The 21,192-nt window shown below is 35.3% G+C and overlaps 1 protein-coding gene across 1 annotated transcript in view; it reads right to left on the bottom strand.

The window, feature by feature from the left end:
- Positions 1 to 21,192, bottom strand: part of LOC148951225 (heat shock 70 kDa protein cognate 4-like) — a 232,302-nt gene that overhangs the window by 126,841 nt on the left and 84,269 nt on the right. The gene's annotated exons all lie outside the window — the stretch shown is intronic.

Raw genomic sequence — 21,192 nt, 5'->3', positions numbered from 1 at the left:
TAGAAATTACGTAAATTCATTGCTGAAATTCCATAGAGTCTGATGGTGTCACATCGTCCCGGTCGTATTCTAACCCTGTCATTGACCGAGAAAGAGGTGTGTAATCTTGTGCGTTTAAGTTGTTCGTACAGTTGTTCGTACAGGGCTGGCACCCCTTCTTCTACTTACGTCTCAGCGCATTTAAAAGTCTTTAATTCAATTTTGTTTCCAAATAAAGTTTTCTAAGAATCTCAAAATCCTTGTCTTACAAAAAAGCGTTCGATGGCCTTGCTTTGGCTTATTATGCCCTAAACAGTATTTTTATGAAGTGAAAAACAATAGCTCTTAGATTTGTCATAAAATTCAATATTTCCTTCATTGCTACAACTCTTTGTGACTTTCTTAGTTAACCAAGACCATTTTCTTATCGCCGTAGACTTAAAATTCCTGTACGATCAAAGAATGAGAAAAGGGTTCCTATTCTTGTCAAAACACGGAGTACTATCATCAGACAGACGAGACAGGTCAAATGAGCTGTAACTCGCTATAAGTCAGAGCACAATCACAATTGGCTCACAGCAGAGGAGATTCTAATGGGTCAGACACTATTTTTGGAGACTAAACCATATCTGCTTGACTAGTAGCTCATTTAAAACCCTTTTTTCTCTGATTCATAATATATACTTCTTATCGCGTTTAAAAGTCTCAAATTCAATTTAGTTCCCAAATAAAGTTTTTCTAAGAAATGCAAAATCCTTGTCTTACGAAAAAGCTTTCGATGGCATTGCTTTGGCTTATTATGCCATATACAATGTTTTTATGAAGTGGAAAATAATAGCCCTTAGATTTGTCATAAAACTCAATATTTTTTTCATTACTAAAACTCTTTGTAACTTTCTTATTTAACAAGGGCGATTTTCTTATCTCCCTAGTCTTAAAATTCCATTTATAAGGTCAAAGAATGAGAAAAAGGTTCTTATTCCTGTCAAAATGAGGATAGCTATCATCAGACATATGAGACATTCCAAATGAGCTGTCACTTGCCACAAATCGGAGCAAATCCCAATTGGCTCATAGCAGAGGAGATTCTAAGGGGTTAGACACTATTGTTTTGGACTAAACCATATCTGCTTGACTAGTAGCTCATTTAATACCCTTTTTTCTCTGATTCACAATATATGTGTATTACCGCGTTTAAAAGCCTTGAATTCAATTTGTTTCCCAAACAAAGTTTTTCTAAGAAATTCAAAATCCTTGTCTCACAAAAAGGCGCAAAATGGCCTGGGTTTGGCATCTTATGCCCTATACAAGATTTTTATTTAGTGGAAAACAATGCCCCTTAAATTTTTCTTAAAATTCAATATTTTATTCATTGCTACAACTGTTTGTGACTTTCTTATTTAACCAGGGTAATTTTTTTATCGCCCTAGTCTTAAAATTCCACTTAGAACGTCAAAGAATGAGAAAAAAGTTACTGTTCATGTCAAAACATGGAATGCTATCATCAGACAGATGAGAAATTTCAAATGAGCTGTCACTCGCCATAATTTGGAGCAAAATCACAATTAGCTCAGAGCAGAGCAGATTCTAAGGGTTCAGACACCATTTTTGGGACTTAATCATATCTGCTTGACTAGTAGCTAATTTCAAAGCCCTTTTTCTCTTATTCATAATATGTATGTCTTACTGCGTTTAATAGACTTGAATTTAATTTGTTTCAAAAATAAAGTTTTTCTAAGAAATTCAAAATCCTTGTCTTACAAAAAAGCGGACAATGGCCTTGCTTTGGCTTAATATGCCATATACGGCATTTTATTAATTGAAAAACAATAGTTCTTGAATTTATCATAGAATTCAATATTTTCTTCATTGCTACAGCTCTTTGTGACTTTCGTATTTAACCAGGGTGATTTTCTTATCGCCCTAGTCTTAAAATTCCATCTTTAAGGTAAAGAATGAGAACAAGGTCCCTTTTTGGTGCCATATGCCACCTTAAGATCAGTGGTGGCACGTCCACTAGGCAAACACCAGCCTGAAGTAATAGCCCATTACAGAAAAAGTTAAATAAAACAAGTTTATTCCGAGGGAAGTAAAGAGCGAAGTTGAAACTTAAAACGAACAAAATTATCACTTCACAGCCTATCTAACATATATCAATAAAACTAATGCAAATAAATGAACATGAGATACTACCCTATGTTTGTAATATTACATAAAACTAGCGCAGCCCTTTCCCCAGAGTACAGCCCTTTTTCCAGGAACTATGGAGGGTCATATCATCCCCAAAATCAAATATTTTGACCTTTGTAGTATGTTAAACAAAATGGCTATGTCAAAATTACGATTGGATGACTCTTTGGGGAGGAGGCCTTCAGGGAGGGGGGCTAGTCGCCCTCCAATATTTTTGGTAATTTAAAATGGGACTAGCAAATTTATTTTCCGTTGGAATGAGTTATTACACACTTCTCTATGATGTTCCAGTCACCCCATAGCCCTCCTAGAACAAAAAAGAAAAAACGGGAGAAATATCAGTGCTACCCATGCAAAAAATTCCTTTTCCTTGTTTTTTAAGGAGGGGGACTGTTGTTGCCCTATTCAAGGTTTTTAACCATGCTGATTCCAATGGTAAAATTTGCTTTTTGATCTGATGCCTTTTTCGAGGGGTTTCAAGCTTTTTTTGTGAAATCACCATAGATTTTTTTTTTGCAATAAACTTTTACTTTTAAGGCAAATCGAAATAGTAGTTACAATTCCTGAATCAGTGTTGCATAGCAATTTTGTTTCACTAGGTTTTTTTTTTTTAAATGTGTTTTGTAAATTTCGGTTACTATGGGCTGTGGTTTGCTCTTTAAAAGGTTGCAGCTACCGCTGCAACCTTTACCGCTGCAACGTGCTATTCTAAGGGTTTATGTTCCTTCCTATGCTATTCTAAGGGTTTAAGTTCCTTCCTATGCTATTCTAAGGGTTTATATTCCTTCCTATGCTATTCTAGGAGCTTATGTTCCTTCCTATGCTATTCTAAGGGTTTATGTTCCTCCCCGTAATTAACTCCTCTCTCTCTCTATCCCACTCAATTTGTTGTTGTTGGTAGCTCAGTTTCATTGTGGCAGTGAGAGTATCAACACATGAAAAAATGGTCCATACATGTCCACTATGCATGTACACACTGGGCAGCTGGTCATCATGTGAGAATTGTACAATGATTGATGAGTATGATGAAAAGTGCAGATTATGCAACCCGTGTAAATTGCATAGAGAATATGCTGTACAAATTAACGGTTGTAATTCCTGTCTTGCAGAGGTGTGTGAATCTCATCCTAGAGGGCACCTATGCTCGAATTGCCACTATGATAAATGTAATCAATGGGAGAATATATATCCTGGTATGATTGGAAAGAATCATAAGCATGATTTTAGTTTATTGCTAAAACGTCGGGATCGTCGCGGCTTTAAATAGTTCTGGAAAGGGGAACCGGGTCAGCGATTCAACAGTTGGAACATCAAAAGAATATGGTTTCTATTTCACCGTTGTGAAGATAATGACTGCTATGATTATAAGCCCACTGATTTTTATTTGGCTGTGACGGAATGTGATTCGCCACTTGAGGACACTGTTTGTGACATTGCTTCAAATAAGCAAATTGAAACATATGAATTCCATAAAATGAATGAGAATAGTATCATTGACTGTACAAAAAGATATGACAAAAGTGAAGTTACACTCTATTGTAGAAAATGCGACCCTGACATTGCAGTACATCAGAATCAATATACTGTGAATTCGGATAATCTACCTGCATTAGTTGTTATCGACAAATACCTGTACCTAGTAGAATATGAAATTTAAAGAGTAGAAAAGTCGTTTTTATCATGTACATACATTTTTCATTTATTAATAAACAATTTCACATACATTTTTAGGACATTTTATTCGTAGGGCACTAAAATTAATATTAAACACGCTTGTAAGTATATTTTCCACTAGAAAGTCGTTCAATCGAGGTAAGTCAACGTGTATGTCGAGAAACTGTTTGTAGGTATAGCCACGACATCTGAACATGAAAAAGAGTAGTGCATGAAAGCCACATTACTTAGTCGTTAAATCCTGTACTCTTCGTTGATTTTGAATAATAGTTTTCCCACTGCTTTCAATAAAGTTGCTGATGTATGGAGTGTAGAATTTATACGAAAGGCCACGAAGATAAAAAAATTCAATATTCTTCGCTGTTTGAAAGATGCATAGCCAATGGCCTGTCTTCAAAGTCGATGTACTGCTATTTACAATGATTAGGGTATTGTTAACGTTTGGACTTTTTTCATTAAAGTCCGATGGTATGCAATAAGACTTTTATTGAGACATTAATGGATCCATAATAAATACGTTGATTATTTGGTTTGTGTTCATGGTGCTAGGTCTAGTAGAATACTGCCGTCGGGTGTGATTTCCCAATATGTTTCAAATTGACTCAATGATATTAGCGTGATACTCTCAGTCAAAGCATCAGCAAATGTACACTCTAAACTTAAATTCACTACTCGTACTATACTCATATCCTGGGTCCCTGAAAAGTTCTAAACAAATACTCCATGATTTTTTGAAAACATTGAATCGCTTATTCTATTTTCAAATAGTTGGGAGTTATAATCTAGAGATTGCACGGTCAACTCGTACAGAGTCCTATAGGATTTTTTTTGTCAAATAATAGAGTTACAGTGGAATACCATTCACTTTGCACACAAGGCTAGATAGACCGAAAAAATTAAAATCATGGGGGGATTCAGTCCAGGATCAAACAGCACTGCCCCTCTTCACAAAAGCCAAAGCCAGTTTTGCTGGGATTTCTCCATTGATAAATGATGAATCGGTATAGCTACGAGATCCGGTGGCAATGTGACGTTGATTGGTGATCGTATGGGGGACAAGAAGTTTAATGTTGTTGCCATTGGCTCTTAGCTTTTCCACTGCCAATGCAACAGAACTAATAACCTGTTTTTTTTGGACGTGGAGAATTGCCGATGTGATAATGACATTTGCATCGGGTGCTGCAGGAAGTGTTTTTCTCAAAATGAAATTTGATGGGGCTAGTTTCAACTTTATGTCAATCTTGACATTGGGGGGTAACCATTGGGATATATTGAGTATCATATGATTGAATTTTCCAACCAGATGATACTCCTGGGTCACTGCAGTAGTCAAATCACCGTCAGTATCAATGCCTGATCGATATTCATAGCCCAATGATTGTCCTATCAACTCCTTATAAGCATTTGGTGTCATCATCATAAATTGTATGTAGCTTGCATAGTTGGATAAGTTATTGCTAGTGCTCACCAATGTTCCATTATTAAATACATTAATTTGTTTGAACCGATTGTGTAGAATACAGTTTTCATAGGAGAGACTATCGGTAGCAGTTGGAGCTAAATTATCTGACTTTTTATTCACCGTAGCATTTAAATCAATACATGTTGAGGACAAATCAATGAAATAGTCTTAATTGGAAAATATTTGAAAGTGTATATTTTCCGAGAGGGGTTGTTGGGGATGAAATTGTTCATAGTAGCCATACTTGACACTGACATCAACATTTTCAGCATTGAACAGATTCAATTGAGGAACTGATTGATGGATGTGATTCCTTGTGGGGGAGATAAGTCATCTTAAGAGAAGAAATCCTTCTTTGATCTAACAATCTTTTTCTTTTTCTTCTTCTTCTTCTTATTGGTCTTCGTTGTTTTATTTCTCAAAGCCCTTTTTGATTTCCTTCGCTTCCCGCCTGGGTAGACACTGATGAGTGAATGAGGCGCACGCATCCTTTTCAATCCCTTCCCATTTTGCTGAGATTTTAATTCCTCACCAACGGCTCTTGCTGAAGATCTAATATTTTCCTTAACACTCTCCTTGAAATTTTTACTCGAGCCCCAGTCCTGTAGTGTTGAGGCAGCAAAATTTGATGCAGTAGGTACAAGATATTTTCTGGCAAGGGGTAATGCAGAACGAAACAGCCTAGCAAATTAGCTACCAAGACCATAGCCAGACATTGCAGTACACCCCTTGTAATAGTCCAATCCATTGCCCATTTGACGTGGAATCAGAGCGCCAACATAGCAATTGATATCGGGAGAGACAAATGGAATTCTTCTATTGTTTATTTGAGTAGGTGGTGTCACCGACAATAGGTCAAAAATTAAATGTAATCACCGCTTAGCCTTGTATTATTGCCCGGGGATTACCCAATTCACTTCTTTGTAATAACTCACAAGAGTTCCAAATACGAATTGTTTACAATAACATATTGAAGATGCTTTATATTATAATGATGAACAGGTTCATGGGTTTTTTTGCATTCATAAACACGTAGGAGGGGGACATTTGAATTACCAACTCTCGACTTTTCCACAAAAGATGCGCTTTTTTTTAATTTATTTATAAAAACATACAACATTTATTAGAATATGTGCATATTCTAATAAATGTTGTATGCTTTTATAAATAAATTAAAAAAAAGCGTATTTATTTAAGTATTTTTTTTCTAGTGCTTATGTAAATGTTGTATTTTTTATAATAAATAAAAAAAGTGTATTTTTTCGAGTTTAATTTTTTTTTTCAATGTAGTATTTTTAAAGTGTTGTTACTTTTATGCGCATAATACAAGAAATATGATTCTTTATTGATTTTGTTCGTCTTCTCGTTATTATTCTTGAACGGACTAGTAGTAATAGGGAAATTATTTAGTCATTAGACAACTATAGTCTACAGTTAGTTGTCTAGGTGAACTTTTGGAGGAAGCATATGTCAATTTAAATCACCATTTAGATAGCCTCTGTGTGGCCCGTCAATATCGGGCAAAACAACACTCATAACTCAATTAATTTCAAATTGCGATAAAGTTTTTTTGGAAAGGCCGAAAAAATCTACTATTGTTACAGTATTTGGTAGGAGTCATACGATAAAATAAAAGCAATTGGCACGGCGGGATTGGTGCAGATACAATTCATACAGGAACTTGATGTTTTCAACATTATTGAACCAAACTCTTGGCTGAATATTGATGATCTGGCTGAATCTATTGAACAATGGTCCCAGTAAATGCTGCAATTGTTCACCGTTCACTCTCAACATGAACAGATTTCCATTACTCTGGTTTTACACAACCTCTTTCATCAGAGCAAATGTATGCGAACACTTGCATTGAACTGCACCTACTATATCATCTATATTTTTGTTCGTGATTCTAGCTCGCTAATAACTCTCAATAAACAAATATACCCCGGCGCCCCTAAATTTCTGCTCTCAGCATACAATCAGGCAACTAATAAACCCTACGGCTATGTCATATTGGATCTTAATCAAAATACACCCGAGGATTTGCGTGTAGTCACAGATATTTTTGACAATGAAATTACAGTACATCTTCCCGCGAACAGTAAAAAGACCTATTAGTTGCTATCATGACACTGAAGAAACAACATGAAAATAGACATTTATTTTCAGTTCTAAGTACTTCAAAACCCCCACTTAGGAAAGCCATACTCAAGCATGGTATTGACAATGATTTCATTAATCTAATATCTGAACTTTGTTTAAATTTGACCAAGGGCAATGTTCAGATGCCAGAAGTAGTTAAGCAACAGGCAAAGCAACATCGTTCCATTGTACGTACATTGGCCTCTAAAAATAAAGGAAAGAATTTTAAAAGGAAACGTCTTCCTCAGGTGGGCAGTAGCTTTTTCACACTTTTACTGCCAATAATTGCAAGACTTGTAAACAGTTTTTTCTAGAGAGAATGGCAAAACCCTATAAATTGACTCCAATAGAAATCGGTCTCTCGCCCGTGGAACACTTTGAGGACAAACAGAGTAAATTCATTGATAACGAGAATATTGAGGATGATAAAAAACTGCTTTTACTTCAAGATGCACTTCGCCGAGTGGACAAACATAAGCCCTATCCTGCGAAGGCTAGTGCTAATGATCACAAAAAAGAATCATCTCCTCAGGATTCTGCTGCTGCTGCTGCTGGAACACAGTTAAAGAAGGATGAATTGGATTCAATTGTGTCTAAAATTGGAAATCTAATGCCCCATTCATATCGTTAACAAAGTAAACGACTCCTAACATATCTAATGGAAAGTGGTCAAGATCATATTCAAGTTGATAGCAATGGGAAAGAGATTATAATTCAAGGCAAGAGCTATAATCTAATTGATTTAATATATGATACGGTTACCAATCGTAAATGACTATTATCATTTGACACTCATCTATATAACTTACTATAAACAATAAACTTCCCCAAAAGCCTTATGAGCAATAGGAAAATTCTAAAAAAATTAAATTAACATGTATCATCGTCAACACCATTCAAATATGAACATTAAGAAGAAGAAGAAGATTTTAAATCAATTTTGGAAAATACTAGCACACCTAGTGGAAACTTGACTATAAGGAGAAGCAGCAGCACACCATTGATAGCTAGACAAAAGCGAAGACGTATCAAGTCAACGTCACCACCACCACCACTAACCACCAGTATACAAAAGGGTAGCGGACGTTACACTACACGTTTAAGCTTAAAATGGTCGAAGTTCTAAAACATGTTTATGAAAATATTGGTGAAGCAGGAAGTTTAAGGTCCCCCACCATTCGTTCCAAAATCATTGGTGCTCACGCTAAAACTGCAACGGAACATCTAATAAATGAATCAAGTTATCCTTTGCATAGAAATTGTTGAATTCATTCTAATCATTATCGAAAAACTAAAGCCTTTTCCAACTGCATATAATGCAAGCAGATCTCCTAACTCTAGATGAGATTCAAAGGCGTCACAATACACCTTAAAAGTAAACTTGCTTGGAATCAGTTTTTTTAGTTGCTTTGCGTATGCACGTCTATTGCGCGCAAAGAGAGGTGATAAAGTTGCTCAGGCCGCTGAAAGTATTCTCGAACAGTATTCATATAAGAAAATCAAACAGATCGCAGTAGTGAATTTGTTAATCCCCTTATTTCTACAGAACAATCAATATGGGATACGCTATTCTTTCATAGTTACTATCGTGCTGGGGTTACAACTGTAGAATAATAGATCAAGACAGTTTAGCTTTTAATTTCAAGATATAGTACATTGAAAAATATATCTACTTGCACTCATGATTGAGATAAAATCATGTGTATTTATAATCAGCGACCGCATCGAACATTGTCCAACTCAATCCCAACGGAAGTTCATCATTCTGATCATGATACAATTGACATCTTTCTTAAACAATATTCCAATGAAACGATTGTCAAGAAGAAAAAATTCAATGTTTGTGATACTGTTCGAATTAATAGAACAACTGATGTTTTTGAAAAGGGGAATTACTTGTGGTCCACAGAACTTTTTAAAGTGGCAAAAATCCTAGACACTAAACCCATAACTTATCGTTTGCGCGATATCAAAGATGAAGAAATTCTATGCGGCTTTTATGACTATGAACTACAAAAAGTTAAAAATAATAGTGAAATCTATCAAATTGAAAAGATATTAAAGACTCGTACTCACAGGGGTAGGAAACAGTTACTTGTTCGGTGGCTTGGATACAACTCTGATTTTGATTCTTGGATCAGTGTTGAAGATATTGACAATACCCAATGATTTCTATGTAACTTTTATGTCCAGCGTTTCCGATCCTCTCTACAACGATTTTAATAAGACAAGTGATTTTTGGACGAAACTCTCCCCCGCCATCAAATTTGACGGTGCGTATGAAGTGGCTCTTGTCGATTGTATTTTCAAAAGTACCTATGACATCCTGAGAAATGATCGTGTGTATGATATAAAAGTTATACCATTCAATTTGTCACTCTTTGTCGACTATGAATGGGTTGAAGCACCTAAATCTACTGAATATCCACATGTCAAATTAAAATATATTGAAAATGATGGTATGACAGATTTGTGTCGTACAATCAATAGAAAAATCTCATATCGCAGGAATGGTACATTCCATTTTAATTATTCAATGGAACACGATAGGATTTGCATTACCTCACCTGTTGACAGTGAAATAATTATTCTCAATGATAATCTGAGAGACGTTATTGGCTTTAAATAGAATATGATCAATGGGAAAAACGCTGGCACCGTTTACGGGATGGATCAAGTTATTTTCGCTCATTATCCGCCTGGTTTTGCCTCAGACTCTTGCATATTTCTCTACGCATCCTTTGTGGAATCGTTAGAAGTCTGTAAATCGATTGCCCGCATCATCTGTTCCCCCGAACAAAAAAAGTCCCATTAACATGTACGTTATTAATATGGGGTACTTTCAGTAAGTTAACTCATGCACTCCGTATTTGAGCCTTTGCAAGCTAACAATAAGAAGTGAATTTTTCGAACATCTAACAATAATAAAAGGTTTATCCCTGATTACATGTAATTTTCGACCTATTGTTGTCGACACCACCTACTAAAATGAACAATAGAAGAATTCCATTTGTCTGTCCCGATATCGATTGCTATGTTGCTGCTTTGACTCCACGTCAAATAGGCAATGGATTGGACTACTACAAGGGGCGTACTACAATGTCTGGCTTTGGTCTTGGTAGCTGGTTTTCTGGGCTATTTCGTTCCGCACTACCCCTTGCCAGAAAATATCTTGTAACTGATGTATCAAATTTTTATGCCTCAGCGATACAGGACTGGAGGTCAGGCAAGAATTTCATGGAGAGTGTTAGGGAAAATATTAGATCTTCAGGAAGAGCCGTTGATGAGGAATGAAAATCTCAGTAAAATGGGAAGGGCTTGAAAAGGATGCGTGCGCCTCATTTACTCATCAGCCTCTACCCAGGTGGGAAGCAAAAAACATCAACAAGGAATTTGAGAAATAAAACAACGAAGACCAATAAGGAGAAGAAGAAGAAAAAGAAAAAGATTGTTAGATCAAAGAAGGATTTCTTCTCTTAAGATGACTTATCTCCCCCACAAGGAATCACATCCATCAATAAGTTCCTCATTGAATCTGTTCAATGCTGAAAATGTTGATGTCAGTGTCAAGTATGGCTACTATGAACAATTTTACCCCAAACAACCCCTCCCGGAAAATATACACTTTCAAATATTTTCCAATGAAGACTATTTCATTGATTTGTCATCAACATTTATTGATTTAAATGTTGCGGTGTAGAAAAAGTCAGATAATACAACTCCAACTGCTGCCGATGGTCTCTCCTACGAAAACTGTATTCTACACAATCTGTTCAAAGAAATTAATGATTTATTAATGGAACATTGGTGAGCACTAGCAATAACTTATCCAACTATGCAAGCTACATACAATTTATGATGATGACACCAAAGGCTTATAAGGAGTTGAGAAGACAATCATTGGGCTATGAATATCGATAAGGTGTTGATACTGACGGTGAGTTGACTACTGCAGTGACCCAGGAGTATCATCTGGTTGGAAAATTAAATCATGGGATATTCAATATATCCCAATGGTTGCCCCCCAATGTCAAGATAGACATAAAGTTGCAACTAGCCACATCAAATTTACTTTTGAGAAAAACACGTCCTGCAGCACCCGATGCAAATGTCATTATCACATCGGCAATTCTCCACGTCCAATAACAACAGGTTATGAGCTCTGTTGCATTGGCAGTGGAAAAGCTAAGAGCCAATGGCAACAAAATTAAACTTCTTGTCCCCCATACGATCACCAATCAATGTCAAATTGCCACCGGCTCTCGTAGCTATACCGATTCATCATTTATCAATGGAGAAATCCCATCAAAACTGGCTTTGGATTTTGTGAAGAGTGGCAGTGCCGTTGGATCCTGGACTAAATCCCCCCATGATATTTATTTTTTTCGGTCTATCTAGCCTTGTGTGCAAAGTGAATGGTATTCCACTGTACACTCTATCATTTGACAAAAAATCCTATAGAACTCTGTACGAGTTGACCATGCAATCCCTAGATTATGACTCCCAACAATTTTAAAATGAAATAACCGATTCAATCTTTTCAAAAAATCATGGCGTAATTGTTTCGGACATGTCGGGGACCCAGGATATGAGCATAGTACGAACAGGGGATGTACGTTTAGAGTGTACATCTGCTGATGCTTTGACTGAGAGTATCACGCTAATATCATTGAGTCAATTTGAAACCTATTGGGAAATCACACCCACCGGCAGTGTTCTACTAGACCTAGCACCATGAACAGAAACCAAATAATCAACGTATTTAGTATGGATCCATACATGTCTCACTACAAGTCCTATTGCATACCATCGGACTTCATTGAAAAAGTTCCAAGTTTTAACAATACCCTAATCATTGTTAATAGCAGTCCATCGACTTTGAAGACAGGCGATTGGCTATGCATCTTTCAAACAGCGAAGAATATCGAATTTTTTGATCCTCTTGGCCTGTCGTATAAATTCTACACCATACATCAGCAACTTTATTGAAAGTAGTTGGAAAACTATTATTCAAAATCAACGAAGAGTACAGGATTTAACGACTAAGACATGTGGCTTTCATGCACTACTCTTTTTCATGTTCAGATGTCGTGGCTATACCTACAAAGAGTTTCTCGACATTTACGTTGACTTACCTCGATTTAACGACTTTCTAGTGGAAAATATAATTACAAGCTTGTTTAATATTGATTTTAGTGCCCTACGAATAAAATGTTCTAAAAATGTCTGTGAAATTGTTTATTAATAAATTAAAAATGTATATACATTATAAAAACGACTTTTCTACTCTTTAGATTTCGTCTTCTACTAGGTATATGTATTTGTCAAGAACAACTAATGCAGGTAGATTATCTAAATTCACAGTATACTGATCTTGATGTGCTGCAATGCCAGGGTCGCATTTTCTACAATAGAGTGTAACTTCACTCTTGTCATATCTCTTTGTATAGTCAATGATACTATTCTCATTCATTTTATTGAATTCACATGTTTCAATTTACTTATTTGAAACAATGTCACAAACAGTGTCTTCAAGTAGCGAATCACATTCCGTCCCAGCCAAATAAAAATCAGTGGGCTTATAATCATAGTAGTCATTGTCTTCACAACAATGACGTAGAAACCAAATTCTTTTGTTGTTCCAACAGTTGAATCGCTGACCCAGCTCCTCCTCCCAGAACAATCTAAAACCACGACGATACCAATCTCTTAGCAAAAACTAAAATCAAGATAATTTCTTAAACCACATTGGCCTGACATCACATAAAGAAAGAAAAACGAGCAAAAATGGGGTTTTTACAGGCCAAATGAAGATACTGAAAAAGCGAAGCGAATATTTCGAGAGGACAAACGCCTCTCTATTTCGAGAGGACGAGAGGCGTTTGTCCTCTCGAAATATTCGCTTCGTTTTTTCAGTATCTTCATTTGGCCTATATAAACCCCATTTTTGCTCGTTTTTCTTTCTTTATGAAACTAAAATCACGCTTAGAATTTGTATAGCATGTCCTTTATGTAATTTACATGTTTTGAATAATCTACGTGTTTCCTCATACTCATCAGTCATTGCGCGAGTTCCACATGATGACCGGCTGCTCAATTTGTACATGCATAGCGGACATGTATGAAACATTTTTTCATGTTTTGATACTCTCACCGCCACGATAAAACTGAGCTACCAACAACAACAAATTGACTGGGATAGAGAGAGAGAGGAGTAAATCACGGGGAGGAACTTAAACCCTTAGAATAGCATAGGAAGTAACAAAAGCTCCTGGAATAGCATAGGAAGGAACATAAACCCTTATAATACCATTGGAAGGAACATAAACCCTTAGAATAGCATAGGAAGTAACATAAACCCTTAGAATAGCATAGGAAGGAACATAAACCCTTAGAATAGCATAGGAAGGAACATAAACCCTTAGAATAGCATAGGAAGGAACATGGTTCCTTAGAATAGCATGGGAAGGAACATAGCGTCCTAGAATAGCATGAAAAGGTTCCAAGGAACGTAAAGTAAGCAAATAACACAGGAAGGAACATAGAGTGAGCAAAATCGTACTTAGTACTCTACTTAGGACGAAAACTGCCCCTTCCTCATCCCCATCTCCACCTCAAGGTCAAAGAAACTTTGGAGTGTGCTCATTGGATCCTGAATCAGTGTTACATAGCAATTTTCTTTCACTAGGTAGTTTTTTCAAAACACGTTTTTTAACTTTCGATTACTATGGGCTGTGATTCGATCTTTACTCGGTTGCAGCTGCCGCTTCAACCATGACTCTTGGTTTTGTTATTGCGATTTTTCAGCCGTAATGCTGCGAGCCGTAATGTGAGATTAATCGTATTGGAGGAAAACCGCCCCTTCCTTATCCTCATCTCCACCTCAATGTCACAGAAACTTTGGAGGGTGCTTATTCGATCAGAAAATGAGAGTTATTTTCATTTATTATCAGTGGAAAGCAATTGGAGATCAGCCAGACACAGGGAGTATTTTTTTTGGGGGGGGGGAAAAGGGGGTAAAAGCTGGTTCCCACCTAATTTGTACTTTCTCTTTGAATGCTCGATTTTACCTCAGCTCAATTTTGCGTCTTTTAAGAAATTATCAGTTGACACAGTGCCCAAAAACCCAAAGAATTTTGATTTGGAAGATAATCTGCTTTTATTTCGTAAAAGGGTCACATTTCATAATTGTAAATATATATGATAGTTGAATATCCACGCCATAGAGCTCCGACAAATTATCAATCCCGCAGGGACGGGGGTTGAACAAGGAAACGGCCTTTTGACAACACTTTTACGGATCTAGGTTATTTTATTCCTGCCAAAATTTCGATTTTTTTTTGGTTAACGAGTTTGGTGTGCACTAGACGCTTATTTTCCTTGATAGTCAGAGCAGGAGCTACATTTTTTTATCCTTTACAGGGTGAAGATATTTATTTGGGCAAATTTTACAACGTTTTTCTTGATAAATTCTGCGATTTACAAAAATTTTGTCGTTTAAATTCAAAAACAAGAAGATGGTTTCCATTACGGGCCGATGTGCCTTCAATTTAGTTTTCTTTGCAGCTTGATTGATTTGGAGTGTGAAGATCCACTCAACGATCTCCACTTAAATTTCAGAGACGAAGAAAATATAATTGACAATTTGGCAGATGACGAAAGTAGCAATACAATGCAAGCCCAAATCTTCGCAGAAATTGTAAAAACCATGGACGTATCATTGAATAATATCAGCAGAATTTGCAGAATGTCACCTGTAACATATTAATTAAAAAAAAACGTTTTTCCGAGGGAAGTAAAGAGCAAAGTTCAAATTTAAAACGGACAAAAATTATTACTTCACAGCCTATCCAATAAATATCAATAAAACTAATACAGATAAACAAATTAATTATGTTTCCCTGTCCTTCTAGGATTATAGAATACTAGCTCTTTACTAAAAACACAAAAGTCAAGTATAAGAAATAAGAATAATGATTTTGAAGTCAAAATTGAGTATGTAGCCTGACAACAATAAAACAATCTGTGAATCTTTCCATAGTCTTACACCAGTTGTGACATCAGTAACTTTCAGTATACAATTAAAATCATCTTAAAAACATAAGCGTAAAATTAAATCAAAAAGTTCGTGGTAACGAACTGTAGGTAAGGAGCGACCCGGCTCAATAGTAACCGAAACTCTAGAAACGGAATTTCGATACCAATAGATACATCAGAAGAATCAGATTTTTATGCTGATTTCAAATATATAAGTTTTATCAAGTTTAGTCTTATCCATCAAAAGTTGCGCGCCTGAGAAAATTTGCCTTATTTTCGAAAAAAGGGGGAAACAACCCCTAAACATCATTGAACTTTAATCAAAATCACACCATCAGATTCCGTATCCGAGAACCTGCTGGAGAGGTTTCAAGCTCCTATCTGCAAAAATGTAGAATTTTGTATTTTTTGTCAAAATAAAGATCACGATCGCGTTTTTATTTGTTTTGTTGTTTTTTTTTTTTTTCCCAGGGTTGATAGTATCGATCCAGTGGTCCTAGAAATTCGTGAGAGAACTTATTTAACCTGAAATTTAAAAGTTACAGTGCCCTTTTTAAGGGACAAAAAATAGAGAGCAATTAGGCTCCCTCCCACACTCATTTTTTCTCGAAATCGCCCAATAAAAATTTTGAGATAGCCATTTTGTTCAGCATAGTCGAAAATCTATTTAATATGTCTTTGAAGATGACTTAATCCCTCACAGTTCCCGGGGGAAGGGCTGTAAAATATAAACTTTGTCCATTATTTACATATAGTATTGGTTATTGGGAAGTATACAGGTGTTTTCAGGAAGAATTTTTTTCTAGCGGGGGGTCGGGGTCGGAGTAGAAGTTACGGGGGAGGATCTTTCCCTGGAGGATATTTCCTTGGGGGAAGGAACATTTCCATGAAGGGGGCGCCAGATTTCCCAGAATTTTTTAAAAAACAATCAGAAATTAAATAAAAAAACTATTTTTTTTTCAACTGAAAATAAGAAGCAACATTAAACCTTAAAATGAACATAAATTATTACGTATATGAGAGGGTTCGACCCCTAGTCAATATCTCGCTCTTTACGCTAAAGTTTTTTAGTGCTTTCAAAAGAGCTATCTATTCTAATTAACCGGCCTTTGTGATTCAAGGGTTTCTGATTCGAACAAAATTCCAACTTTAGTGTAAGGAGCGAGGTATTGACAAGGGAGCGAACTCCCTAATATACGTTATACAAACATACGAATATAGAAATTCGTTACGTAAGTTAATTCGTAAGTTACGTCAGAACAAAATTTCGAGAAAGCCAATTAGCCAAAAAAAGGAAAATTAATATGCGAATTTCCTTTTAAATATTCTTGTTCGGTTATCCAAAATCAAATCTGCATTAATTCAAAAACGTTCAGAAATTAAATAAAAAAAAAAGTTTTTTTTCACTGAAAGTAAGGATCAACATTAAATCTTAAAACCAACAGAAATTATTCGGTAAATGAAAGGGGCTTTCCCCTCCTCAACACCTCGCTCTTTACGCTAAAGTTTGATTCTGTATCACAACTTTATTTTTTTAAACAATAAAAAACTTTAGCGTAAAGAGCGAGGCGTTGAGGAGGGGACAGCCCCTTTCATATACGGAATAATTTCTGTTCGTTTTAAGTTTTAATGTCGCTCCTTACTTTCAGCTTAAAAAACTTGTTTTTTTTAGTTAATAAAACAAAAGGAATTTGACTCCTAAGTGGAAATGTAACTCCTATTTCTAAAATGAAGGGATGGAGTCATAATTACGCAAGGAATCTCTCGAAAAAATATTGTTATTTCAACCTGAAGAAAGGGTCGTTGATTTTGAATGAGAATAGTTTTGTAAATCTTGAAGGCTTTAGCGTAAAGATCGAGAATTGGGGAGGGGGTACACCCCACTCTCACGATTTTAAGGTTTAATTTTGCTCCCAACTTTCACTTAAAAAAAAAAAAAATTATTTAAGGCTTTACTATAATTATTCACTAAACTAATACGTTATATAGAACATACCCAGTCCAACCAGGGCGGGAAGGCCATATTTTGACAGCCATTTAATCGAGCATTGTTGAGAAGTCTAATAATCATGAGCTAATTGTGGTTGTGCTCCGACTTGTGGCGAGTGACAGCTCATTTGAAATGTCTCATCTGTCTGATGATAGCACTCCACGTTTTGATATGAATAGGAAGCTTTTTCTCATTTTTTGACCTTGTAGATATAATTTTAAGATTAAGGCGATAAGAAAATCACCCAGGTTAAATAAGAAAGTCACAAAGAGCTGTAGAAATGGAGAAAATATTAGATTTTATGACGAATCCAAGGGCTATAGTTTGTCACTTAATAAAACACTATTAAGGGTATAATAAGCCAAAACAAGGCTATTTTCCATTTATTTTTAAGACAAACATTTTGTATTTCTTAGTAAAACTTTATTTGGAAAACAAATTGAACTCAAGGCTTTTAAACGTGGTAAGACGTAAATGTAATGGATTAGAAAAAAAAGAGCTTTGAAATGAGTTACTAGTTAAGGAGGTGCAGTTTAGTCCCCAAAAATAGTGTCTGACCCCTTAGAATCTGTTCTGCTGTTAGTCAATTGTGATTGTGCTCCGATTTGTGGCAAGTGACAGCTCATTAGAAACGTCTCATCTGTCTGATGATGGCATTTCACGTTTCCCGACTCTTTCTCGAAATCACCATAAATTTCTTTTCGCAATTAACTTTTACTTCTAAAATTAACCGAAACAATAGTTATCATTACTGATTCAGTTGTCAGATGTCAATTTTTTTTTTCACTGGACAGTTTTTTTGAAAACACGTTTTTCAACTTTAGATTACTATGGGCTGTGGTTCACTCTTTACTAGGTTTCAGTTGTCGCTGCAACCATGGTACATGTAGGTATGCGCTTCAAACTAGGCATATGAGTCGAAATACTCCTTAAAAAAAACACATAGTTATGTTTTTGTTATTTTTGTATTTGATAGGTCCCCTTGTACTTTTGTATTCTTTTATAATGGGTGATTTAAATTCGCAGGGTTTCAAGCACTGGTATATTTTTAATTTAAAATTTTTGAAATCTTGAAATTTCCAGATATTCAATTGAAACGTTTAAATCTACATATCGTCAATCGGGTAGCAAAAGGACGTATCTCCATAACTGTCAATTTTCAGAAGAGCAAAGAATAAACCTCATAACTTTTTTTTATTTTTCCTCCGATAACTGTGAAACAAAAACAGATTGATATGTAAATCAATACATATTAATTCGTTTTTGTTTTACGGTTGTCGGAGGGGAATAAAAAAATTGCGATTTTTTTTCTTTGCTCTTCTGAAAATTTACAATTATTCAGATACGTCCATCTGATACCCGACTGATGATATGTCTGTTGAGCTCAAAAACAACAATTTTATGTTTGACCGAGATTAAGCATTAACTAAGAGAATTGTCCTGAAAAAAAAAATTCGAATTCATAGACAACTAATCGTGGAGATATGATAGGATGGCATGTACCAAAATAAGTATAAAAATCCTCCTCGGTAGGCTATATATAGCAGCATACCGTATACAATTTTATGGACAAATATATGCAGCCCCTATACATAAACATATTTTGTGACTGGTTGGTATTGAGAACTAGGTGAAAAATTCTAAAGTAAATAATATTTTAGTTGCATTCCGTTTCCGTGGTTAACTCAAGTGGAGTAAATTTACACTTTTTTTTAGCATTTCATTAGTAAATGTTCGAAAAAAATCGATGCTATTTCGCTGATTTAAAATAAGAATTCAGAGACCCATCTATACAGGCTAGATAAAAAAACGCATAATTTTTAGCCTTTTTTTGTAAACAATTTTTTAAAATCTATTTTTTTAGATGATAGTCTGACCTTTGAAGAAATATTTCGACTCATATACTTAGTTTTAAATGCATACTTACACAAACCTGTATTAAAGTTCAGACATCTCTAAAGAGTTTTGCCCTTATTTTAATGTTTTAGAACGAAGAGAGGCGGTGATATGTCATATACCGCAGAGCTTTAATTAGATAAAAATAGGCATTAAAGTGACCACCATTTGCTAACCGAAATCCAAGACGTAAATTTATAATATCTTTGCACTTCTTATGCATTTAATTTCTATTATTACAAATCTCCCAAAAAACAGCAATGTTGTACAAACCAATTCGCTTCGCAAAAAAGCAAACCCAAATTTTATGACAGCCAAAAGAAGTAATGATGTCGATTTCTTCGCCTTTGTGCCATAGAAAGCCTCGAAAACAAATTTTTGACAGTAAAAAGAAGTTTAAATTTAAATATTAAGTTTTTCAGCCCTGTTGTGGCAGCAAGATCCTGAAATATGATTTTGAAAACCTAGAAAAGTTATGATTTTAAGTTTCACCTCCTTTTTAATAAACCTCCCTGTTGGCTTTTGCGGTAACACGGCCATATACCCCTGATAAATCTAGTTTTAATTAAATACTTTTAGGTAGTATGCGTTATCAGTAAAATCTGAAACTTTATTCCAAACTTTTTTTGAAAAAGAAACAGTCTTAACAATTAAAAACTTGTTTTTAACTTAATTATTAAAAACAATTGCAAAAAATACCTTGAAAGTGTTACATCGTCCCAACCTCAAACGGAGAAATCGGTCCCGACCTCAACCCCAAATCAACCACTACGTTAAGGGAGGTGGGCGGGTGCCCCCCCACGCCCCCTACCTGGATTCGTTACTGAGCCAACTAAACATACTACTACAAAAATTACCAACTTGACGAACAATACATCTTTATTTTTTTTCAAGAGGACTGACAAATTAAATACTGCTCAAAATTCCAGGAACTCTTTTTTCTTACATTTAATGCAACTAGTTTGTTTTAATTGGTCTATTCCGCAATAATTTCTCATCAGTTTTTCCTTCTTTTCTGGCTTAACAATATAAGTCACAACAAATAAAAATCGATCTCCGTATAATGGTAACAAAGCAAAAATAAACATTACTGCTTACTTGCATGATAAGTCCCAATTCATATATGCCTGCTTGGGACGATCAGAAGAAAAGAAAAAAAAAAGACCCATTGAAACCAATATATAACCCAATATATCAAATAGATAGACCATTAGTTCATATGAGATTCACTTTTTGCCAAGTACTCCTCAAAAGTAAATTTAAAAAAACAAAAATGTTGCGTCATAACAGCAGGTGTGCGATACAAGTTAGCAAAAGAATAGGCGTTCTGGCAGGCATGCCACAAAAGAGACTATTTTGTCGCCTTTTGTCATCTTCTTCTGCTCACTCCACTCATTAGAGTCGGCAGTTCAAGGCTTCTATTGAAATAAAGCAACTTAAATAAAAAATCGATGATATCGCAACAATCTACTATTTTGTAGCACAAACAACAATTTTGTTCAAGACAAGGTCCGAAATACAGTCGTTGAATAAATTGAAAAGATTTGGGTTATACATAATCACTTCTAGAGAACATGCTTGAGCTTTACTGAAAGTTTACCTTTACAGTGCAAGATAAACCTTACCGTAAAGACTAGAGGATTGAAGAGACGCCAGTCCCACCTAAATATTGAATAATTTTCATTTTTTAAAGTTTTAATGTTGATCTGCACTTTCATGTTTTTTTTGTTTTTTTTTTTTTATTATGTTATTTTTTTTTACCAAAATATAAAATCAACAATGTCGGCAAATGGCCATGTAGATCCAAAAATTTCCTCCTTTG

This window comes from Artemia sp. Qi Xiang Cuo, chromosome 6 (genome assembly GCF_049724085.1).
Source record: "Artemia sp. Qi Xiang Cuo chromosome 6, ASM4972408v1, whole genome shotgun sequence".
Classification (NCBI taxonomy): Eukaryota; Metazoa; Arthropoda; class Branchiopoda; order Anostraca; family Artemiidae; genus Artemia; species Artemia sp. Qi Xiang Cuo.
Note: the sequence above shows the minus strand (reverse complement) of the source record. Positions and strands in the feature narration are given on the sequence as shown.